General features: G+C 40.7%; 1 long non-coding RNA gene across 1 annotated transcript in view; it reads left to right on the top strand.

Annotated features, from left to right (window-relative positions):
* Positions 1 to 1518: 1518 nt before the first annotated feature.
* LOC150064351 (uncharacterized) overlaps positions 1519 to 25269 on the top strand; it is an 89684-nt gene continuing 65933 nt past the window's right edge. The window contains exon 1 of the long non-coding RNA XR_016535154.1: positions 1519 to 1617. This is a non-coding gene — a long non-coding RNA (uncharacterized LOC150064351). The remainder of the gene's footprint in view (positions 1618 to 25269) is intronic.

Below are 25269 nucleotides of genomic sequence, written 5' to 3'. Positions count from 1 at the left end.
CTGAGTTCAAACACTAGTAAGGGGTGGCTAGTGGGATGTTCGGAGAAAAAAAAAGACAGAATAGAGGAGACCCAGAGAAAAGAATGCCATGTGAAGACAAGACACAGGGACAAAGTCATATGACAATCATTACAGCAGTGTTTCCACAAAACGTGGAATGGCCGGGACCTGCAGCACACACAAATCACTAGGGAAGAGCCTTGCTGATACCTTGATTTTTGGCATTCCACAGAATGGTGGTGAGACAACACATTCTGTAGTCTCAAGCCACTCGATTTGTGCTACTCTGGAAGCCTCAGGAAATTAATATACATGTGGGAATAAACTGAAGATGAGGAGGACTTCTTCTTCTTCCTCCTCCTTCTCTCCTCCTACTCCTCCTTCTCCTCCTCCTCCTCCCCCCTCACCCTCCTCCTCTTCCTCTAGAAATACAGACCTTTTCAGGAAAGGAAAGTGAGCATGGTTTACACATGGATGAATTGTCAAAAGTGTAATAATCATGGTTATTTTACTGCTTGTTACCAAATTTGTACCAGGAAGTATGTCTGTGTGACAAGGTCATACATATATGCAGGTATGGGGGACACATACATAGGAGAAGGCATTCCTTCATCTATTTCCTTTATCGCTTTAGGAAGGGACCAGCCTGCACTTCTGCCTTCCAGCAGGAGGGGGCAGTGGCGGTGTAAGTACCCAGGAAATGGGGAAAGATGCTCAGCAACTGGCAAGTGGGAGGAAGTGTCTCGCAGTGTTTGCACTTAGGCATCTCAGTAGCTAGATATTTCATTAGTACATATGGTGTGTTTGCTTCTAAATGTCGTGCCAATCTGAGAAGGCAGCGAGTTCGATCTTAATGCATTTGCAATGGCTATTTCACTCTGAGCCAAGAATTTATTAGGAAAATGAAGAGAATCGCAAGAATAAGTTTAGACCAGCACTTCCCCCATTTTCCTATTTGTAGATTAGATTTGGTGCATGTTCATAAAAAACATAGTATCAGTGGAGACGGTGTTCAGTTTTCTTCACCATTATTCTAAAATAGATATAGTTCTCAACATGCATGGATAGACCATTTATCCTTGATTTGTATCTTGGGGACAAATCTGACTGATTAGCACTGTTATTTGTAAACTGCTAACCCGGTTCCCTGTGCTGTGGTAATGCTATCTTGATGGGTTGCTGTGAAAATGTGAAGATGTCTGTCAGGCAGGAAAAATTATGTAAAAATGATGTGGGTACAGAAAATGGAATCGACAAAATGTAATAAACTCCTCCTGGGCTGAAGAGCTGAGCTGCATATGTAATGAAGTACTTTAGGATTACGTCACCTTTTATATAACATCTGGCAGTGACTTTTATTTCAGAGCTAATTTGAAGAAGCCAGGCACTTTTTTCCCCCCTCTTCCCTTTCTCCTCCTTAAGCCTGCCTTTATCTGAAAGAAGAAAAAAAGAACTGTTACATTTTGCATGCAAAGAAAGCCAGGATGGCTAGATTACTCCCTTAGGGTAATGGGGAAAGGAAAAAGAAATTGAAAAAGGTCAGGTTGACAAAGCAGAAGGACTGAAGAGGTTTTTGTGATTCTTAGTGAAATTGGACCAGTCTAAGCAACCAGACAGGTAACTGGGGTGGCTCTTGCCCTTCTGTCTTCCCTCCTCTGCCTCTTGCTTGGCTCTTGCTCTGTAGATCTGATCCAAGAACAATGATGGAGATAGTTTTGCCTTTAATAATTTCACTTAAAGTGAGGGATTGAAAAAATTACCTCATTGAGGAAAATCCCAGCCCTTCTTCCTTTTAACATTTGAGGAAGCATCCTCTCAAATTAAACCCCAGTCCTTAATAATATCCACTCATGGAGTTATATTATTGGAGTGATCAAGCTGGATGCTGGTGGCTCACGCCCATAATCCTAGCTACTCAGGAGGCTGAGATCTGAGGATTGTGGTTCGAAGCCAGCCCAGGAAGAAAAGGCTCTGTGAGATTCTTATCTCCAGTTAACTACTCAAAACTGGAAGTTGGGCTGTGGCTCAAAATAGTAGAACATTAGCCCTGGGCAAAAAGAGCTCAGGGACAGTGTGCAGGCCCTAAGTAGAAGCCCTATGACAGATTGATCTCTCCCCCAGCCCCCCAAAATTGAGTGATCATGTCTTTATGTTAGACAGTGGTGAAACTGAATTGGAATTTACTCCCTTAAGAAATTGAATGGGAATGTATTCCTTTGAAATGGGGGTGTGGTGGTGGTGGTGACTAAAGGCCTGTTTGCAGCTCTGCTTTGCCTCCCTTGTAGCTTCTCTGCCCAGGTTGCTTTGGTACAACCTAGATTTTGCTGAGCCACGCTTGCTGACTTTTTCACCCTCCTTTATTGTGGGTTTCTATTCTTGCTTCAACCCGGGAAATACCTTTTTCTGTTTGTGGGAGAGAGCTAGGCTGGGTCTCTATTGTTTCGGCGCCATCTTGCTTCCTCTCGGAAATATCTTTTTCTGAACTCCAGGGCCATGTCTATAATTCAGAAGAGCTAGCCTCTTGCTCTCCTATCTCACGAGTGTCTGACGATGTGTTGGAAAGTTAGTTCGATGTTTGGAAGTCGAACACTAGATTTGCATGTTGGAAGGAAGAATTTGTTCTCTGAGAGCTAAATCTCTAATTATGATTCCTGCAGGTGCCACCTCCCTCAGGCCTTGGCAACCTTGTGGGTGGTGAGAACAGGCACATGGGCTGGAGTGGGCGGCGAATGCCAGTCGTTGTGGGCTGAAGTTAATCCAGGAGTCTCTCTTTCCAAGACTTAGCTTTCCTTCCCTGTTTCTCTCCAAGAGGAACAGGACTAAACTAGAAGGTCCGGCTCTTACCCTAGAGTAAGGACCTGTGAGCTCCATGATCAGATGGATGTTGGTGGAGTACTGGAACAGCTGGGGCGGATAGTAGGCCTTTTGGTGACCCCCTCCCAAAGGGCTGGCAAATTCGAGGATCCTCACCAGGATCCCTGCAGAGGCAAGGGTGGGAGTTAAGGGCTGATCAGTTCAGATTCATCATGCTACTGTGAGACAGAGAAATTCTTCTGTTGTCTTTAAATGAACCTTTCTTTCCAGTAGCCACGTTGTCCAGAAGAGATAGCTCTATCATTATTTGAAGGTAATTTAGGAAAGACTGATTTTTTGAGTATGAAAGTTTCGAAGGTATCAGTGTTTAATATTTGATAGCATGATAACCTGGTTTTGTATTATTGTATAGAATACCATCCTAAAACGTGGTGGTATCCCACAATGGGATATAACTGGGTTAGAAGTCTGAGCAGTGCTTGGTTAGGTGATTTCTTTTGCTTCCCATGGCATTGACTACAGACACCGTAGGTTGGTAGGAAAGCCCATGAGACTTTTTTCTTTTTTTATTTGGTCAGTCGTGGGGCTTGAACTCTGGGGCTGGGTGCTGTCCCTGAGCTCTTCAGCTCAAGGCTACTGCCCTACCCCTTGAGCCACAGCACCAATTCCAGTTTTCTAGTGGTTAATTGGAGATGAGGATCTCACAGTCTTTAGTGCCCGGCCTGGCATTGAACCTCGATCTTCAGATCTCAGTCTCCTGAGTAGCTAGGATTACAGACGTGAGCCGCTGCTCCCAGCCCATGAGACCGTTATCTCCAATTAACTACTAGAAACTGGAAGTGAAAGTGTGGCTCAAAGTGGTAGAGTGCTACTAGCCTGAGTGAAAAAGCTCAGGAACAGTGCTCAGGTTTTTTGAGTTCAAACCCCACAACCGACCAAAAAAAAAAAAAAAAAAACCAACCAAACAAACAAAAAAACCAAAACCTACCAAGCACCTAGGCCTGGACTTGGCCTAGCACCAATTGGGCCATACTCTGTTGGTCAAAGTAGATACTATCTACCTAGGAGAAGGGTGTCAAGGAATTTGTTCTTTGAGCTGTTGTGTGGGATAGGGAACACAGGGAAAGGGGTGAATAGGAGGATATGTCGGGACAGGCCTTCCTTGTCCTTTGTTTCCCAAGGGAGGCAAGGCCATTGTCAGGACTGCGCTTCCGTCCCTAACCTGAGGAAAATGTTCTGTAGGAAGAGTTGGGAACAATTCTCATTTCCTCCACTGTGTCACACAGCTGTGCCGTTAACCAAATAAACAAAGGATTATGCAGTTTTTGAAAGCTTTTCAAAATTTTCTGTTTGTGCCCAATAGGATGAGAAGGGAATAAAACTGCTTCCCCTTTTCAATTTGACACATTTAACTTCTTTTGTATATAAGTTGTATTTAATATACAGGTCACAGCAATGGCTTTACTGAAAAATGATACCAGTGATATATTGTGTACTGCTGTAGGTATGCTCTAGGACTGCAATATCCTGAGGCCCCTCTTTCAGGTACTTGCTTAATTAGCTCCTCAGTACTGGGGCTTGAACTCAGGATTTTCAGTTGTTCTGCCTTTTTGGCTCATGGTAGATGTAACACTGTGAGATTTTGCTGGATAGAGATAAGAATATCTTAGATTTCACTGGAGGCTGGCTTGGAACTGAGATCCCCAGATTTTAGCCTCTTGTGTAACTAGGATTATAGTGACAAGCCACCAGCACCTAACTTTATTATTATTATTATTATTATTTTGCCAGTCCTGGGGCTCTTTTTGACAAATTATGTGCATGTACAAATATAATACCCAGAGTGTATGGGTATATATCCTTTCCCATGCCAGTAGATGCCTCCATATTCTCTTTATCATCTTGCTGCCTCATGAAACAATATAACAGACTGTTTCACCTCTCTCCCCTTCCCCATATGCACGAACATAGGACTTGTAAAAAAACAGGCTTCTGTGGATGGATGTTCAGTTGCTTCCAATCTTTTAATGTAATAAGTAATATCAAAACAAAGAGTTTGACATGTCTATTTGTCTATTTATTTGTGCAACTCTATCTAGGATTAGCATTTTATTAACATCTGATCTTCCTTAGAGATTCTATTGGTTTACATTCCTCCACCTAGTTTTTGTTGTAGATTCTGAGAACTGTCAGTGGAATTTGTTTTGAGGAGGTCGTAGGTAAAGAAATAAGGTGTAGAGCTGAACAAAAACGATTGATTTGTGTTTTTGTATTAGTTTTCATTTTGTGAGATTTCTAAGTACTTTACTAAATACTCTGGCAAAACAGACCAGTGTCAGGCAGTATCAGGGGAAGCCTATTACATGGAGAAATGAGAAGTCTGGACTTGCAATAGTAAGAATCTGTTCTAATCAACATTGCCAGTCTTCACCTCGATTAAGCCAATTATCCTCTCTTTGACCTCAGTTTTTTATTTGTCAAATGAATATTTGGACAGAGAATTTCAGAAGAATGCCTGGATCTGAAATTACTTGATTTGATAAAATTCTTTTCACTTTTTATAATATAATAAACCAGTCCTGTGCAGGAGCAGCTGCATAATTTGTGAGTCCCTGTACAAACATGAAAACATGGGGCCCTGCTAAAAAATGATGAAGAGTTTCAAGATGGACACAGAAGAGCACTGAATCAAGTATGGACCCTTCTAAGTGCAGGGATGCCTTGAAACTATACAGATGGTGAGTCCATGAAGCTGGTCCTGCTCACAGAAGGACTCTTGCCTCCCAAATTATGGCTTATTTCTACTTCAGCATTTGGTGGCAGTGAGACACAGACATATATCAGAGATACCCACCATGCAGACTGTTTAATCCTATGAAAAGTAGCCAAGAGAATGACTGAAAAATAGAAAGGATTTTATTTACTTATTTTTGTGCCAGTACTGGGCCTTGAACTCAGGGCCTTGTGTTCTCTCTTGGCTTTTTCACTTAAGACTGATGTTCTACTACTTGAGTCACAGATCTACTTTTGGCGTGTTTTCTGGTTCTTTGGAGATAAGACTGTCACACCCTTTTCTGTCTAGTCTGGCTTTGAATTGTGATCATCAGATCTCAGCTTCTTGAGCAGCTAGGATTATAGGTGTCAACCATTAGCACTTGACAAAAAGATTTATTTTCATTCACAGTTTTAGTGCATGGTTGGCTTGGTCCTTTGTTTTTGGGCCTGTGATGAGGCAGTATATCATGTTGATAAGAGTGTGTAGAGGAACAGAGCTGTTCACCTCATGACAGCCAGAAGCACCAAGAGACAGAGGGTCCTGGGACCCTCTGATATGACTTAATTATTCCAGCAGAGCTTTGATGTTTTTCTTTTTCTTTTTTTTTCTGGTCCTGGGGCTTGAACTCAGGGCCTGAGCACTGCTTTGTTTCATGACCCCTTGCCACAAGAAGCTGACCTCCACTGGGGTTTGTACAATGGGCACCCATTGATTGGACCAGAGTCAGTCACTTGACATCAGGGCATCCAATTCGCAGGCTGGAGAATACCTTGCAGGAATGGCTCTGACCAATGGGAGTGAAGTCAATGGACTGGCAGTTACCTAAGGGAGTAAGTTTAAGACTTTTTCTGGAATTTGAGATATATGGAGAGGATCAGCCAGCTGGACTGAGGGCCACAGGGACGGTGGGAGTACAAGAAGAGCAGAGAAAGGAGAAGCCACACACATTGCTGTGTCAATCTGAACAGTGAGCCCTTACTGCTTGAGGTAGTTTATCTGAATTTCTTTCTGTCCTTGGCAACCACACGGGTGTAATTAACCCAGTGTTATGCTAGATCATAGTTTCAGCCTATAAACAATTAAGCCATCTAGGGAATGTGGATTAAGAACAACTAAAAGTTTAGAAATAGGGAATTAATTCTGAACTCCTATTGTTTTCATCTGCCAACTGATGTGTTGAAATGAGCTGGCTGAGTCACCTTGTGTCAGCCAGGTGAGAGGTGACTGGAGCTCACTGAGGCTCGTCTATCTTGTTTTCTGCTTTATGTATTTGTGTCTTAGTTAACTTTCATAGGACCTAACTTTTCCTAAATTATTCTTAACATCTTGTTCTACTTCCAGTGGAGTAACCCTAGGAAAAAATGTAGCTGTCAAATGTGCAGCAAGGCACATATTTTCTTGGTGTGTGTAACTTTTCCTTTCTGTTGGACTACACTAATGGATCCCTGGAGTATGCAGCAGGCTGAGGCAGAAGCTTAGATTGCATGACCTCTGCAGACCTTTTTTTTTTTTTTTTTTTTTTTTTTCAATTTAGCCCTGCAGGAATGAATTCCAAATAGTTATTTCCCAAGTGTTAATTATAAAATATCTATGTGATTTCTGGATACTTCTCCCTTTCCTTCATGGTCCAATACAGGCTGACTTTGTTGGTGTTGAGATGAATAATCAACTAATTTGGTCAGGAATGCCACATAACTTACCATTGGCAGTAATTTCCTTTCTAGGATGCATTAAAATCTGTGGCGTGTGGGCACATTACTTATAATAACATATACTGAGGAGGCTAGCCAATTTAAATAAGGCAAGCATAAAGCTGATTCATGTCAGTCATTCTGGAGGTTGAGTACCCTGGAGAACGAGAGATGGTCCACAGTGCCTATCTTCTTCATCGGTGTCTTTTGGTAGGCTATGGTTTAGCTGTGTTTAGGAAGCTAGACTAGGAAAGCAAATTGTCCATGGAGAAAAGTGCTCTCTGATTGCATGTAGGCCTTTCTCCATTGTTCTCTGACAGAACCCGGGCCCAGAGGAAATGAAAGTGAAACGAGTTGCAAGTCTGGCTTTGCCTTTGGTACCAACTTACATCACCAGCTCTTGTCACCAGCCCTCACTACGGCAATGTGGTAAGCAGTGAGGTGAAGACCAACTTGAGTCTGCAGGCTTTCTTGAGGGATTTCATGGGAACATGCTCCAGCCAGACATGGGTGAAGATTTCTGGATCTGAGAAAGGGAAAAGGGAATCTGGGTTTATTTTCAGGTTAATTTTGCTATGAATTTCTGGAATCCAGGCCTTTCTAAATCCTAAGCTGTTGTTTCTTTATTCTGGGCATCCTAATGTTGATAGAATCCTAAATGCTGTGAGAGGACCCTCTCCCAATAAAAATTGTAATTTTTTATGTACTTTTTACTGTAATTAATAGATGGGTTACATTATATTCACCAGATTGAAGATACATTACTTCACATACATTGATACCCTTTCTCATGTCTTGGTCCCCATTTCCCTCCCCCTCCACCCCTCATCTTGTTTTCCCCCCTTCCCTATCTGATTTCAAATAACCAAATATGCATATATACAATATATCAGATATCCAGGTGAAATACTGTAACAATATGAGATACCCAAGGGACAGCAAAAGAGATGAGAGATAACATAGTACATTAAGGAAAAAATTGTAATTTTTTTGTTTATGTGAAATGTATTTAGAATTTTGAAAATGATAAAAATTTGAATTGTATTTTTTATTAGTAGAAACTGATAATATTTGGCACTGTCTGGCTGATTAAAACAGATCAGAAACACTTAGCTTGGTGGCTAATGGAAGAATTAAACAAATATATATATATATATACATACACATACCTGTATACATGCATATAGTTAAATATATCATACATATATCCATGCATATATTATATATATTTAAAATATATATTATACATTTGAATTTATTAGGAGGCAGCAGTATAAATAGAACAATAAATGGAAGTGCCATAAATACAACCTAGCAGTAGAGAATCTAAGAGAAGGAATTCCTATGTATTAAAACTTGATTATCTAGAGCAAATCCAGGGTGAAATGAATGGCTAATTGCTGTGATGCAGGGGATTAATGGGAGATTACCCTAGTGAGTTGTAGCAGAATGAATGTGGCTTCCTTTATCATTTCTGTTTCCCATTTGGTTATGAGAATGGTCTCATAAACTTGTATATTTCATATCCAACATTCTAAGTACCGAAGGAATGCCATTTAATTTATAACTGAATATAGACCTGCCGTTGAATATTATCCACTTATACAGAATTGCAGTTGCTTCTGAAAAATCTTCAAAGGAAACAACAACAAAAACAATGACAACAACAAAATACCCAGCATGATCAGAACCCAGAATTTTTTTTTTCAGGAAATGCAACTGGTGTGTGATACAGCCCACCACCCCTAGAAGCAAAGTTGGTGATGGCCCAGGCCCATAGGTTCTGGTGTAGACCAAGAGCGAGCCCTTCTGTGGTTTTGTCAGCAAAAAGAAGTTTGGCAGGGCCGGGAGCATGGCTTAGTGGTAGAGTGCTTGCCTAACATGCACGAAGACCCAGGTTCAATTCCTTGGTACCACATACATAGAAAAAACCAGAAGCGGGGCTGTGGCACAAGTGGTAGAGCTCTAGCCTTGAGAAAGTCCAAGAACAGTGCTCAGGCCCTGAGTTCAAACCCCGGGACTGGCAAAAACAAATGAAAGAAATTTGGCAAAATTTGAAGAAATTCCATAGACTATGATGAATGAAAGAACTGGGCAATATGGTGGGATGCTTCCCTTTAAAAATCTTCCCATTTAACCTGGTTACAAAATATTCAAACAGGATCAAATAATATAGAATAAAAAGTAAACATCTCAACTTCTCATCCCTCCTGGATTCTATCCCCTCCTCTGAGATAAATGCTATTTGGCCATGTCTTTGAGCACAGACCTAAATTTAAGTGTGTTTCCAAGTGTATAGGATTTTTTAAAAAGCAAAAAGGACTGATATTGTCCATACAGTGGTATCTGGCAACATGTCTAAGTGCCAGTAGATCAACTGCATTCTTTAAAATTGTATTGTAGTATTTCCTCCTTTATGTAGACTTTAACTTTTTTGACTATAAATGATGCTGCAGTAAATATCCTTACTGAGGCTTCTTTGTGCACAGATGTAATCATAATTGTTATTCTCATCAGAGGCTTACCTGTGGAATTTCTGGGTAGAACAGTATGTACATTTAAAGTATTGACAGGTGCTGCCAAATGGCCACTTAAGATAATACACATTTCCCTTTTCATCATCAGTTGATGAGGGCATCTATTTTACCCATATTCTTGGCAGCTATGACATCAATCTTGCTAATTTTAGCCAATCTGGGGTATTAAGAAGAATGATCTAGTTGTTTTAATTTATATTTCCTTGATTAGTAAATATGGAACACATTTTCCTCTACTAATTGGACATTTGTTCTTGAATGAATATCTATTCTTATTTATTTTCTATTACAACTTTTTTTATTGATTTAGAGTCACTCTATGTACTTCCTCTATATAAGTAATTTGGTCTTAATGTATTTCACATACTGCATACACTTTTGTCATTTTTCTTAATTCATGCTGCTTTATGTTGTAGAGAAGTTGTCCAATCTGTTAGCCCTTTCCTTTGTAGATTAGTAGTATTATATTTATTCATAGATTATAAAATATAATTTTCCCTGCTACTTTATAGGTGAATTTTACTTTATTTATTTTTATTAAAGACTTTATTAACATTGATGTTTTGAATTTTATTTTATACTTTAATGAATCTGATATTCATTGAAGTTGTTTTGTATAATGTGTAGTACAGTAAAAATTTCATTTTTCTTTCTGTTACAGTCACATTTCTAGTCACACATAACTCTAATACAGTCAATCTATTTTTCTGTGACATGTTGGAGTTAAGGTGTCAGTAAAGAACCCCCCTGAAAATCCATGTAAAATTTTGTCTTGTGTGTGTAGATGAAGTCCCTGCCTCCCGTGGAGAAATTTCTTAATTTTTCATCAGATTTTCAAAACAGGATGAATGAGTGATCCAATGGAAGTTAGGAATACCTGGTTACTGAGACCTTTTTTCTAGGGCCCGTTTTAAGCTCCCTGTTTGATTTCTTCTCAGTTAGTATCACTACTGTTTTTTCAAATAATCCATTTAACATATGATCACTGAGCACTGCTACATTAGACATGATATACACCGGGCTCACAAAGCCAGGAGGCTGTTCTCAACAGAGTGATAGTTCAGCTGGGGAGAAAAATAACCCAACACATTAGAATATGCTATAGGAGATATGATAATAGAATGTACAGAGGGTCATAAACATTTGTGAGAGAAAGTTTTAGATTTGTGTATTTGTGTCTGTGTATGTATGTGTGTGTGCATAAGCACGTGTGTGTGCATAAGCACGTGTGTGTGCATGCTTGTATGTATTTGTATGTAGTGTCATTTCTGAAATATTCTGGTACCTGTAGAGGGAATCTGGGGAAAACAGTGTGGCCAGTTAGAAGCTGATGGAGAAACAGGGGGAAAATATTTGGGTTTGAACTGAGGTTGTGGCAGAGGAGAGAGAATAGATATGAGAGATGTAGGACCTACTAAGAAGAGAAAACAGACTGGAATTATTTATCAAGCTGGCAAACATGAGGATTTGTGGTGAAGCAGACATCCAGCATAATTGCTAGGTTTGTGAGACTGGATGGTTGGTGGAATGATGGCTAAACAGGAAATTGGGCTGGAAATCAGACTTGAATGAAAAGTTTAGTTTTTCAATAAATGTACAGCTTTGCGCTATAGATATGGAGCGAGTGGTGGATATGATGACCCTGCGTGAGGGGATAGACAGGCAACAATCTTGGAGTCTCCTGGAGAAAGGGAACAGCAATTTGCTTGAAGAGAGACATAAGAAACTGCAATAGATAATATCACAGAGGGCTTGCGAAGAGAGTTTCCTGAAGGAGAAAGAGATCAACAGGATAAAATGCCACAGACAAATGACTTGTGATAAAGACAGAGAAAGACACACTCAGGAGGCAGTCTAGTTTCTGGATTCTCCCTGGGAGCACTTTGTGGGGAGACATGAAAGAGTCTGCTTGGTTATGAGCAGAGTGCCAGTTTGATTGTAAATAAGAATCTCAAGGATTGGTCTACCTGGGTTGGCTTTGAACGGCAATCCTCAGAGCTCAGCCTCTGGGGCAGCTAGGATCGTACGTATGAGCATTCAGTCCCTGGGAATATAATTTTAAAGGATTGGATAGCCGAACTTGATAAAGATTTTCTTTGGTAAATACTCAAAGTAGTAAGATATTTCACAGCTGAGATGGCCTGGGCATTGAGTGCTCAGAAAAGAAGCTACCATCTTTCAGAACAGATGCTGGCAGTGCCCTCGGATACCAGCCCTATTCCTGAGTGTGTGTACTGAGCTCTTCAGGAATGTCTTGATCAAAGGACTGATTTCCCCCCTCCTCCCCACTTCAAATCAGTTCTACTTCAAGGGGTCACAAAGGACCTGATGACAGAAGTTGTAGCTAGCATCACAAAATGTAGGTAAAAATCTTCTGTTAAATTAGATGGAAAGCCATATTTGTAACCATGAGACTTCAGGGGCAAAATGGATACAAGAACAAAGAGGAATGCTGAAAAAAAATTTCTCTTCTCCTCCTACAAACTCAGATGAACAGTTATGTGACAAGTTGTGGAGGAAGAATAAATGAGTGCGCCACAGTTGAGGTAAGAATCGTAAAGGCAAGAAAGATTTCAGCTGCAAATGGTAATTATATTTTGAGTGGTGAGGTTAGGAGCAAAATGGACGTTTTCTATAGCAGGCCCATGTGTAGGTGAGATTTCTGTTTCCTTGTGTTCTCTCAGTGACAGTGCTGGTTCAGGATTTAAGCAGATACGATTTGCACCCTTTTGTGTGTGCCTCTGTGTTTTTATGAGGGGATGTTCATCCAATGGCAGAATTCTACGACTGAAAAGAAATATGCTTTATCATTTTATTTCAAGACAACTGTTCATTTTTTCTCTTTGATAAGTGTATAATCTTGCATTATTCCAGGAAATACATTTTTTTCAAATAGAAAGTGCAGCATTTTTTTTCTTTTGACAAATGCCATATAGAAAAACCTCTCAACATAATTGGCCCTCTTTCAGCGATTTTCCTGTTGGAATATTTATTGTGAAATATAGGTCTATTTGGTATACAAACAGAGTTAATTATAGCCATTTGCCCTCCTTTCCACTTCTTGGTGATTGCTTAGAATGTCATGTCTCAATATACTTTCAAGACAATTGGAACGTGAAAGTTCATTTTGAAAAGAGGGAAGAAAAAAGAGATTTCTGTGGGATGGATAAAGTATTTAATATTCTTCTGGTGAACAGTCAGTAATATCTTTCTTGAGTAAAGAGAAATAAAAGCTTATGACTGTTTACCTGGATTTAATGTCTGTGTCATTGCTATTATTTTTTTTTTGTTGAAATCTTTTAACACCACAGCTGTTAACTAAATAGAATAAATCAGAAACTCAATAGAATAAACCAGAAACTCAGAAGTAGACTTAATTGGTGCACCATTTAGATGGACTGGAAAGAACATGACTAAGGAAGTAAAAGGAAAGGAAGAAATGCATCTGTAGATATATTATGGCTATTGGCAGTATTTCTGTCTTTCTCTGGACCACACACTAAGTTTGAGGAGTCACTTGGAGAACATCCAAGGTAAGGGTGATGAGAAAGTGCCTTGAGCACTTTCTAGACAGAGGATTCTAAGCCTTCTTCCTCCATTTTTCCAAACCCTCCCTGTCTTTGGCTTGGTCTTGGTTGATGCACATCTCCCTGAAGACTTTTAATTCCTCAAATACCTATTATATATATTGCTAATTCTGATTTTTTTTACTTTTGCATGGCTTTTTTTTTTTTTGCTCAAGGCCAGTGCTCCACTACTTGATCCACATTTCTACTTCCCACTTTTTGCTGGTTAGTTGAAGATAAGTGTCTCATGGATTGCTCTGACAAGCCTGGCTTTGAACCTTGATCCTCAGATCTCAGCCTCATGAGTAGGTAGAGTTACAGGCATGAGCTACCAGTGAGTGCCTGGCTCCAATATTGCCTTTTATTTTGAGGATCCCTGGCCTCAGGAGTTCATGTACTGTTTTCACAGTCTTGCATTGTGCACATATTTTTCCCTTGCTTGTCTTTTCTTTTTTTGTTATTCCTGGTACTTGAACTCTGGGCCTGAGTATTGTCCCTGAGCTCTTCAGCTACCATCCTACCCCTTGAACCACAGCACCACTTCCTGTTTTCTAGTGGTTAATTGGAGATAAGAGTCTCAGGGACTTTAGTGCCCGGGCTGGCTTTGAACCGCACTCCTCAGATCTCAGCCTCTTGAGTAGCAAGGATTACAGGCGTGAGTCACTGCGCCCAGCTTTCTTCACTTTTCTTACTAGGATTCCTGTTCTCTAGGTGAAGAACATCCAAAGGGTTTTCTCTAGATCTTTCTGTCCTTGTAACACCATTTAAGAATCTTCAGGAATCCAGCGTCAGGAATGAATTAAGACCATCTGAATAGTCATACACACTGTCACACAATCCTCTCTTTTTAAAAAAGTCAGCAGCGAACCAGTCAGCAGTGAATCACTCACTGTCTGAGGAAGACATCCAGGCACATCAGTAATCTCATCCTTCAGTGAGGGGCTTCTAGCTATCCAAAGATACTTCTCTATGAGAAATGTGGTATAGAGTTCCAGGGATTCTGCCAGTTGATCCTGTTGGCCAAGAAACTCCTTAATTCCACAGGTACAAAAACTTCCCCCGAGGTGACTCTACACTGCTATTGTCTAGGCTGCAGTGATACAAAGTAAGTTTTCCCGAAGATTTTTAGAAGCATTAAAAAAAGTGAAATTCTTTCATAAATGTGCTGACCTGCTCTTTCACTTAAATATCTAGAGTCTTAATTAAACTGAAATTTCAGCCATTTTCTACAGCAATCCTCTAGGGATATTAGTGCTCTCTCAATAGCACTCGCAGTTTTCTGCAAATAGTAAGGAGATTTTGGAAATGGAATGTTTTTGGAAAGTTTAAGCATAACCATAAGTCTTCCATCTTGGCCATAATCTTTCTACATCCTGACCTTATACTCTGTATCCACAGGGTTTGCACTAGAAAGCCTGAACTATCCAAGATGATTTCCCCTGCCTTCTCAGTCAAGGGCTTTATCCAGTGCCTATGTGGCTGCCACCAGATTCCATAAGACATTGTGTCTCTCCTCTCAGAACCCTTGTAGTAGCCCATACCTATAATCTTAGCTACTTTGGAGGCTGAGATCTGAGGATTGCAGTTCAAAGCCAGCCTAGGCAGGAAAATCTGTGAGACTCTTATTTCCAATTAAGCACCACAAAAGCTGGAAATGGAGCTGTAGCTCAAGTGGTAGAGCAAGTGAAAGAGATTTGAGCAAAAAAAGCTCAGGGACAGCACGCAGGTCCTGAGTCAGGCCCTAGGACCAACACACGGTGCACACTTCTCCTCTCCCCCAAGCCCTTGTAGTGTAGTTGACTGTATCAAGCCAGGCAGTATGTGGTCTTTGGGACACTGGAACCTCTGTTTCATCAGTCTAAGGGGCAGGGAATGGAGACCACAAAGCCTTCAGGGGTCCAGTGTTTTAAGAGATGAATGCTATAGTATAATCTTGCATTGCTTGCCTGGGCTTTCATGTCAGACAGATCTGGGTCAGAATTTATTTCATTGATTAGCATGCATCTATTATCCGTGTTACTCTAGGTATTTCAGGATCTTTGCATCTTAATATCCTCTTCTGTAAAATACGAGTGATAATATAATTTCTACCTTATGTAGATTTATCTTAAATTATTAAAGGAAACAAAGGGCCTTAATACAGAATCTGGAACACAATCTCTAATAAATGATACTTTTCACAGTAAGTAGCCTATTGGCCTCTTCTTGGGAGCTGTTTTTCTTAAGAAAGGCTTAAAGACCAAAATAACAATTGAATACTCACCCTGTCTTAAAGCAGAGGTGCATTTTTTTTACTGACTCCCAATAGAAAAGGATCAATTAAAGACTTTGCCAACCCCCCCCAAAACCAAAAAACCCAAATCTGCTTTCTTCCCTCAGGGAAATAGAATAAGGAAAACAACAATCAACTCAATAAATACTTGAATAGATTTCTAGAACTTAAAGAACTTATACTGGATGGCCTCTTAATTTAATAGATGAGGCTGCTGAGGGCTAGAAATATGAACTGATTTTTGTCAGTTACATCTAACTCTAAGTATTTTTCTACTACATATGTCTAGTTAGTCAGCAAGGGAATGAGGAGGAAGAAGAGAGATAAAGGGGCAAAAAGGAAAAGAAGTTGGAAAGAGAATGAGGGAGATGTTCATAGAAAAAGAGAGAGAGGGAGGGAGGGAGGGAGGGAGGGAGAGAAGGAGGGAGGAGGGAGGGAGAGAGAGAGAGAGAGAGAGAGAGAGAGAGAGAGAGAGAGAGAGAGAGAGAGAGAGAGAGAGAGAGAGAGAGAGCGAGCGAGCGCGAGGAGAGATCCAGGAAAAGAAGAACCAAAGTAGTCCTTTCCCATACCAATAGGGTTTTATTAAAAGTATGTCATGCCACATTGGCTTGCTTGTTTGATATAGGCATGGTGTTCTGAATGAATGAATGCGTGATAGATGATAGGCCCTTATCCTCAAGGTAGGAGCCATTTGCAATAATCCAGGTGAGAAATGTTAGCATAGGGTGGTAGCACCAGAGAAAGTTACAAAGGTAGAATTTAGGTTATAGTTCAGAGAGAGTGGGCAAAGAGGGAGTAAAAGAAAGAAAAGAGAGAATGAGAGGGAGAGAGAGAAAAGGAAAGAGAGATTTTGCAAGTGGATATTGGAAGATATAAATGATTAGAAGAATACAGGGCAAATCCAAAGTTGATTTTCTGTTGGTGTTGTTGTTGGCAGTTATGGGGCTTGAACTCAGGGTCTGGGTGCTGGCCCTGAGTTCTTTTTTTTTCTTTTCTCAAGGCTAGCACTACCACTTTGAGCTGCAGAACCACTTCTACTTCCTATTTTCTGGTGGTTCACTGGAGATAAGAGTCTCACAGACACTCCTGCCCAGCCTGACTTTGAACCATGGTCCTCAGATTTCAGCCTCCTGAGTAGCCAGTATTATAGGTGTGAGCCACCAGCACCCAGCAAGCTCAAAGTTTATGACTTGAATAATCAGGTGGATGGTGATGTTTGTAAAACTGAGATGGAAAAGTCTTTGGATATGTTGTGTTTGGAAAGATTCTGAATGTCTGGTTGTGTGTTTGATTCTAGAGCTCTAGAAAGAGAGAGAGGCTACAAATACAAATTTTGGAGGTGTCAGAATAAAGATACATAGGGATAGATGTGGGTGTTTAGGGATGGAATGAAGATAGAAAGGAAAAAATACTGAAGTTGAGTTCTAGAGGAGTCCCATCTTTTAGAGGGCTACCAGAGAAGGGGTGCCCACAAATGAGACCTAGGAGTTTTTATTTGGGGAAAAATTGAAAATTGAAGATATAGATTATTAGAGTAGTGTGTGTGTGTGTGTGTGTGTGTGTGCACGTGCGTGCCAGTTCTGGGTCTAGGCACTGTCCCTGAGCTTTTGTGCTTAACCACTTGGGCCACAGCTCTACTTTGGGATTTTTTTCTTTTTCTTTTTCTGGTGGCGAAATGGAGCTAAGTCTTACAGACTTTCCTGCCTGGACTGGCTTTGAATCACAATTTTAAGATCTCAGTCTCCTGAGTAGTGTGAATTACAGGAGTGAGCCATCAGTGTCTGGTGTGGGTTATTGGAGTTTTCAACAAGTAATTCCACAGGATCATTCCTAATGGGAGGGTAAAATGTGGGATGATGTGGGCTGGATGGTAAGAAAGGCAGGTGAGCTATGACTGTGTGTCTCAACGTCGTGTCAAAGACTGGGTTGGGGGGACCGAAGGAAGAGCTGTACCTTAAGCCTTGCCCCTTTCCTGTGAATAGGGCTAAAAACAAATCTTTTGAGAGATTTGGGCCAGACATGAAGATGGAGAAATTGTTACATGAGATGGATGAATGGACACTGAAGGACCTGCTAAGCCATAGAGGATTGTCTAGGTAAATTCCTGCGGTGCTGAGTCAAGGATGATGCAATACACACCTAGCCTAAACTTGTGGCTGTGGACATGGAGGGCTGGATTTTAGAAATATTTGCAAGAGTTGGCAGGTTTTGTAACTGACTGGAAAGAGGCGATGAGAAAAGAGTTGCAAATGGGTCAAGGCCACTAAAATTAGTTTATATAAATTTAATATAGAAAAGAATAATTAAAAAATGGGGCTGGGAGTGTGGCCTAGTGGTAGAGTGCTTGCCTAGCATGCACAAAGCCCTGGATTTGATTTCACACAGAAAAAAGCCAGAAGTGGTGCTCAAGCGGTAGAGCACTAACTTTGAGAAATCTCAAGGGCAGTGCCCAGGCCCTGAGTTCAAGCCCTAGGACTAGTAACCCATATTTTGTATCAGAAACATGAGTAGCTCTGACAGTTTGAATTTCTCCATTTTGTTCTGCATGTGGACTAGATAATAAAAATTGAGTAAACTTACAGTGAACTGACTTTTCCAACCTTCAAAGATTGTTAATGAACCAATGAATGTGTTTCTGTTTGCGTAAAAGCTGATAGCTAAAGCCAGATATTAGAATGAGATCAGTTTAGACTTCATTTTTTGGTCGTTTGCCAGGTGAATATTGATACAACTGCATTTATTTATGAGGTTGCTGATCATTTGAATTGCTCTGAGAGGAGGGCTTGTTATTTTACAGAGCCATTCTCGCCTGCTTAACAAAATGACATTAATCTTGCCATCTAGAAAGCAGCGACTTTCAGCCAAGTAGAAGAGATGCTGTAGTGACTGGAATGTGCGAGTGCTTTGCCCCAAACACTGGAGCCTTTCCACACTCAGAGGCAATAGTGATCACTGGTTGGAGTGGTATTGTTCAACTTTCTTAAAAATTATTTTTTAAAAATTTTGTCTCTTGTGGGGCTTGAATTCTGGGCCGGGGTGTTGCCCCTGAGCTCTTCAGCTCAAGGCTAGCACTCTTCCATTTGAGCCACAGCACCACTTCCTAGTTCAACTTTCTTATGGGGATAAAAAACCAAACCAAACCAAATCCTTTCAAATAATCTTTTTATATATGCACTCATATAATCAGTTTCCTTGGCTAATTTGAACTCAGATATTTCCTTGAAAGGACTGATTAGCACTGCTTTAACAATTCTCAGTTGTTTTACTTTTCCCAGTAGTCCCTAGGAAATGAGTCCATGTTGAAAAGTTTTACTAGTTATGTCATTCTGAGCACTTTATACCCGGTTTGCTTACATAAGAACCTCAACTGCTTTAAGGGAAAGAAAAGCTTCTACCTCCCCCCTGCCAAGTTCTGAACATGATGACATATATTTAGATGAGTTTAATAAGTACTAGAATAGTAGAAATTTAGAACGGAAGCAGAAATTAGATGCAATCTGCTCTTTGCTTTCTCAGACCAGCACCAGAGGTCTAAAGAAGTATTTGGCCAAGTTCTAATCAATTACAGAGTTTGGTAATAGGTGATCCCATTATGGGATGTGTTAACTTTGATCACTTTGATAAAGTGATAGCCTCTACATTTTTCCATTAGGAAGCTGTTTCTTATCCTTTCATGAACAATAAATGTTTTGTGGGTATGTTGGGACTATATTTCTTTCCTGTCTAAACTTATGTTGACCATTGTTTATTTTGTTGAACATCTTTTCATGTGCTTTCCAGCTATTTCTATACGTTCTTTGAAGGAATAAATATTTGACTCATTTTCAGTTGAGTCATTTGTCTTTTTGTTGTAGAGTGGCAGTTCTTTAGATACTCAGAACATTAGATCCCTATTAGACACGTGGCACATGGCTTGCAAAGATTTTGTTCTGGTCTGTTCTGAAGGGGTTATTTTCATTTTGAAAGATAATCTTTTCTGTCCTCCTCATTCTGTTTTTGGTAGTACTGGGGTATGAATTTAGAGACTTACATTCACTGGACAGGTGCTCTACCCCATAAGCCACACCCCTCAAAAGATCAATCTTTTTGGGGGGAGTTGGTTGTGGGGCTTGATCTCAGGGCCTGGGCACTATATCTGAGTTCTTTATGCTTAAGGCTAGAGCACTACCGCTTTGAGCCACAGCACCACTTCTGGTTTCCTAGAACTTAATTGGAGAAGAGTCTTATAGACTTCCCTATTTTCCCAGTCTGGCTTTGAACTACAATCCTCAGACCTCAGCCTCCTGAGTAGAAAGGATTAGCGTTTCTTATTTTGATGATATTCAATCTATTGATTTTTCTTTTTTTTTTGTGGGTCATGGGGCTTGAACTTTGGGCCTGGATGTTGTCCCTGAGCCCTTCAGCTCAAGTCTACCATTCTACCCCTGGAGTCACAGCACCACTACTCCTTTTCTAGTAGTTAATTGGTAATAAGAGTCTCACGTTTTTTTTAGTGCCCAGGCTGTCTCTGAACCTGGATCTTCAGATCTTAACCTTTTGAGTAGCTAGGATTACAGGTGTGAGCCACCACGCCCAGCATGATTTTTCTTTTCTTTTGTTGAGATGTTTTTGGTGTCATACCTAAAATCCATTGAACAACCCAAAGTCATGTCAGGAAGCTATGTCTTTGTTTTCTTCTGAGAGATATAGGTTTAGCGCATACACGGTGGTCTTTGATCCACTTTGAATTAACTTTGTGTTAACTCATGATGCGAGAAGATACTCAGCTCTCCCAGCAGCATTTGTTGGGAGACAGTTAGTTGGCTCTCTCAGTCTTTTTTTTTTTTTTTTTTTGAGAACCTCTTAAAATTTAGACTAGCTCAGTATTCTGGGCTTTTCCTTTCCAGCCTTGAAAATAGGTACTTTCCCAAGAAGTCTTGGCTCCTTTTATTGAGGGAATTTCAGAAGCCACGATTTGGATTTGGGGTGTAGCTAAGATATGTTGTACCACTGAGCTCTATACCCTTAGGCCTTTTCCTTATTTTTATTGCAAAATTTTGTATTCTTTCCCCAAATATAATCTCTAGCACTGTAAAGAATATACATTCTTTTTAGTGGAGGTTATACTTCTCTTTTTCTCTCTCCTGCTCAGCATTTCTAATTTAATGTCTTTGTTAGGCTGTTCCATGAAATTAATTTTCCAGAGTGAATTTATGATTCTACCTTAGTCTTTGGTTGACTAAAAGGAAATCTGTAGAACATGTACATAACTTCATCTCCCAAACTGATGAAATAATAAACCTGCTTCTCATTTGATTAAAAATCTTATCCTTTAGTACTTCATTTTTCTTATCAGGATACCTTTACATTATATCTTTTCATTAGGGAGATAATGAGAAAAAAAGTTCAGACACACATCTGTGCTTTAGGTAGAAGTCAACTGTTTTGTTTAGTGCACTTTTTTGTTTGTTGTGGGACTTGAACTCAGGGTCTGAGGTACTGTCTTTGATCCTTTTTGCTCAAGGCTAGTGCTCTACTACTTTGAGTCACAGCTTGAGTTCTGGTTTTTAGATGGTTAACTGGAGTCTCACAGCCTTTTTCTGCCTGGGATTGGCTTTGAACTGCAATCAGATCTCAGCCTCCTGGGTAACTAGGATTACAAATATGAGCCACGAGTCCCTGGCTCAGAGCCTCAGTGCTCTTTCTTCCTTCCTTCCTTCCTTCCTTCCTTCCTTCCTTCCTTCCTTCCTTCCTTTCTTTCTTTCTTTCTTTTCTTTCTTTCTTTCTTTCTTTCTTTCTCTTTCTTTCTTTCTTTCTTTCTTTCTTTCTTTCTTCTTTCTTTCTTTCTGTGGGTCATGGGGCTTGAACTTGGCCTGGGCTTTATCCCTGAGCTCTTTATCTCAAGACTACCACCCTACTCTTGAGCCAAGCCCCACTTCCCATTTTTAGAGGTTAATTGGAGATAAGAGTCTCAGGTCCTTTTGTACTCAGGCTGGCTTTGAACTTTGATCCTCAGATCTGAGCCTCCTGAGTAGCTAGGGATTACAGACATGAGTCACCATGCCCACTTACTTATTTCTTCTGTTCATGTTTTATTATTTTTTTTGGGTTCATGTTTTAGTCTACATTGGGATCCTAAACAAAAGCCTGAGTTTATTGCTCTATCTTGACAAAAAAATCAATAAATGTTATTTTACTTATTGATTACTACCTTAATACGTTTGTCTTTTTTCCCCTCCCTGTAAACCTGTCCCTGTAGGACTCATCATACAGGAACAGGCAGTCACTGGCCTCAGTTTCAGTGGGCCTGTTATCTGTGCCTGTGCTTCACTTTCCAGCTTTCTGTTTTGCTGAACAGTGTCCATTCTTTGTAGTAACGCTCCTATCTATGTGAGGGTCCTGGCTTTTGATATCCTATTGTTCTGCAGCTGAATTTATGGCTGAAATTCAAGAAGTCTGACGATAAAGTCAAGAACTAAAAGCCTAAAAACAAGAGGGGAAATATGAGAGGAAACACAGTGGCAGCTGCATATAATGTCTGGCACTGGAAAAAAAAAAGTTACATTCTTTTTTTAGTGGCGGTTATGATTCTCTCTCTTTCGGTCTCTGTCTCCATCTCTCTCATGCAAGGAAGAGCTTCTCATGCAAGGAAGCCATCATTTTCTCTTTGATAGCATTGCAATTATGTTTCCCAAATCTTCCTTTCCTTGTTACTAATGTGGAGAGCAAGACAGTCTATTCATGCTTCCTCTGTCTGTGGAGCATAGTGGCTGAGGGCTGGACTATCTTGGATCAAATCTTCATTGTGGCCTTCATGTACCAGGTCTTCTGACCTTGGACATTCATTTTTTCACACCTCAGTTTTCTCACATGTTCAGGGAATGCATGACAATAAAAAATAGTTTCTGTCCCATACAACTACATCAAAGATTAAATGCATGGATATGTGTAAAATATTTAGATTAGTCCTAGGTAAACACTTGAGAAGTCTTAGCTGCCACTGTGTTTCCGCTCATATTTTCCCTCTTCTTGTTTTTAGGTTTTTGGTTCCTATTTTCCCTTGAACTCAGGGACTGTGCACTATCCCTATTTTCTGCTCAAGGGCTAACACTCTATCACTAGAACCACAGTACCACTTCTGGCTTTTACTGTTTATGTGATACTGAGAAATTGAACCCAGGGCTTCATGCATGCTAGGCAAGTACTCTACCACTGAGTCACATTCCCATTTTGACTTTATCATTTATACTTTTTATTGGTTTTAGTTTTGTTTATTTTTATTTATTTATTTATTTGCCAGTTCTGGCTTGAACTCAGGACCTGAGCACTGTGCTTGGGCTTTCTCAAGGATAGAGCTCTTCCACTTGACCCACAGAACAACTTCGGGCTTTTTTCTATGTATGTGGTACCGAGGAATCAAACCCAGGTCTTCGTGCATGCTAGGCAAGCACTTTACCACTAGGCCAAACTCCTGGCCTTTCCTGTTCTTATTTTATCACACAACATCCTCATGATTGTATAATGGGCAATAACAAAAAAGCCTGCCCCCAACATGGTCCTGATTTCTTCTCGGTTGTTTCATGTTCTAAGTGTTTTCCTCTTTCTTTTCTCCCTCCTTTCCCTCCCTCCTTCTCTCTCTCCCTCCCTCCCTCCTTCTCTCTCTCCCTCCCTCCCTCCTTCTCTCTCTCTCTCTCTCTCTCTCTCTCTCCTCTCTCTCTCTCTCTCTCTCTCTCTCATATCTCTCTCTCTCTCTTCTCTCTCTCTCTCTCTCTCTCTCTCGCCCAGTCCTGGGCCTTGAACTCAAAAGCCTGGGCTCTGTCCCTCTGAACCCTGCTCAAGGTTCGAGCTTTACCACTTGAGCACCACTTCTGGCTTTTTCTATTTTATGTGGTACTGAGGAATGGAACCCAGGGCTTTGTGCATGCTAGGCGAGCACTCTACCACTAAGCCACATTCCTACCTAGCCCAAGTGCTTCCTTTTCATTTTAGGTGCTTTCTCAGCTGTCTAGTGACCCTAGATTGCCAGGTCATGTTAAGAAGGAGACACTGAGAGGTAATTGGAAGCCATGCAAGGCTTTGGGAGAGCTCGTTGAGGGCTGGCCTTCACCTTTCATCACTGTGCAGGAGAGCCATTCACTTGGAGACCCTCACATGTTTATAAGTTTAACAGGCCTTCAGAGCCTTCTGATTTCCTTAAGGGTTTGTAGGTATTCTAAGGAATTGAGAAAAAAATGGATTTGAACTCTATTTGGTGAATGGGATACCATCAGTTAATTTCTGCAAATTCTGTCCTGAGCCTTGACCTTGACACTGTACGGGGCCTTTTGTTCTCAAGTTATGAATCACTCCTTTTCATTCTTTCCCTAGAGTGAATCTGGAGTCTCTTCTTTCTGAAGTGTTTCTGGCTAATGGAGCTCTGAGTGGGGCAGGGGAGAGACAGATCAACACTCGTATACATAAACTTCCAACTTACCCTCTTTGCTCTTTCTTGGCTTCATGTCTCCTTTCTCCCACGGATGTACTTGAACTACAGGTTGTACATGGTAAATCATCTCTGTTAGCACCTCTCTGCGCTCCATCCCAGCAGTTCTGCACCATAACATCTGGAATTTCCCTGATGTAGACTATCGGCCCCTCTGTCTCTGTCCTTGGATTTAATACACACATTATTTTTCCCTTCTTGTTCTAAGTACTGGGATGAAACTCAGTACCTTATCCATGGTAGGCAGGCCCTCTGCTACTGAGCTGCCCCACCACCAGCACTTGGTATCAGGAAGAAGGTCTCTTAAGCTGTTAGTAAGGTTTACAGTAACTGACAAAGCCATGGAAACATTTCTTCCAGTCATATTATTTTGCAGACTGAAACAATTGATTTCACATACTGTCCTATAGTCATTTTGGGAAATGTTAGAAAATGCAGATAAGCAAAGCTGGAAGAAAAATCATCCAGAGTCTTGTCACCTATTTTGCTATGTATTCTTTTAGTCCAAAAGGCAGCTGTATGTCAGTATACAAAGAGATATTTGTATACCCATGTTTATAGCAGCACTGTTCACAATAGATGAACTGTATAACCAGTCTAGGTGTCCACCAACATCTGGTTTATATACAGAACAGAGTATTATTCAGCTATTAAAAAAGAACACAGGGGCCGGGAGTTTGGCCTAGTGGTTAAAGTGCTTGCCCTAGCATGCCTGAAGACCCGGGTTCTATTCCTTGGTACCACATATAGAAAAAAGCCGGAAGTGGTGCTGAGGCTCAAGTGGTAGAGCTCTAGCTTGAGAAAAGTCCAAGGACAGTGCTCAGGCCCTAAGCTCAAGCCCAGGACTGGCAAAAAAAAACAACAACGCAGCTGGGCATGGTAGCTCAAGCTTGTAATATTAGTGACTCAGGAGGTTGAGATCTGAGGATCAAAGTTCAAAGCCAGCCTGAGCACAAAAGGACCTGAGACTCTTATCTCTAATTAACCTCTAGAAAACGGGGAAGTGGGGCTTGGCTCAAGGGAAGAGCTCAGGGACAGCTCCCAGGCCTAGTTCAAGCCCCATGACCTCCCCCCCCCCACACACACAGTCAGGTCATTTGCAGGAAAATGGAAGGAACTGGAAACTGTCATGTTAAGCAAAATAAGATGGAC

This window comes from Megascapheus bottae, chromosome 4, assembly GCF_031878675.1.
Source record: "Megascapheus bottae isolate mThoBot1 chromosome 4, mThoBot2.hap1, whole genome shotgun sequence".
Classification (NCBI taxonomy): domain Eukaryota; kingdom Metazoa; phylum Chordata; class Mammalia; order Rodentia; family Geomyidae; genus Megascapheus; species Megascapheus bottae.
This window is presented reverse-complemented; position numbering and strand designations above follow the sequence as displayed.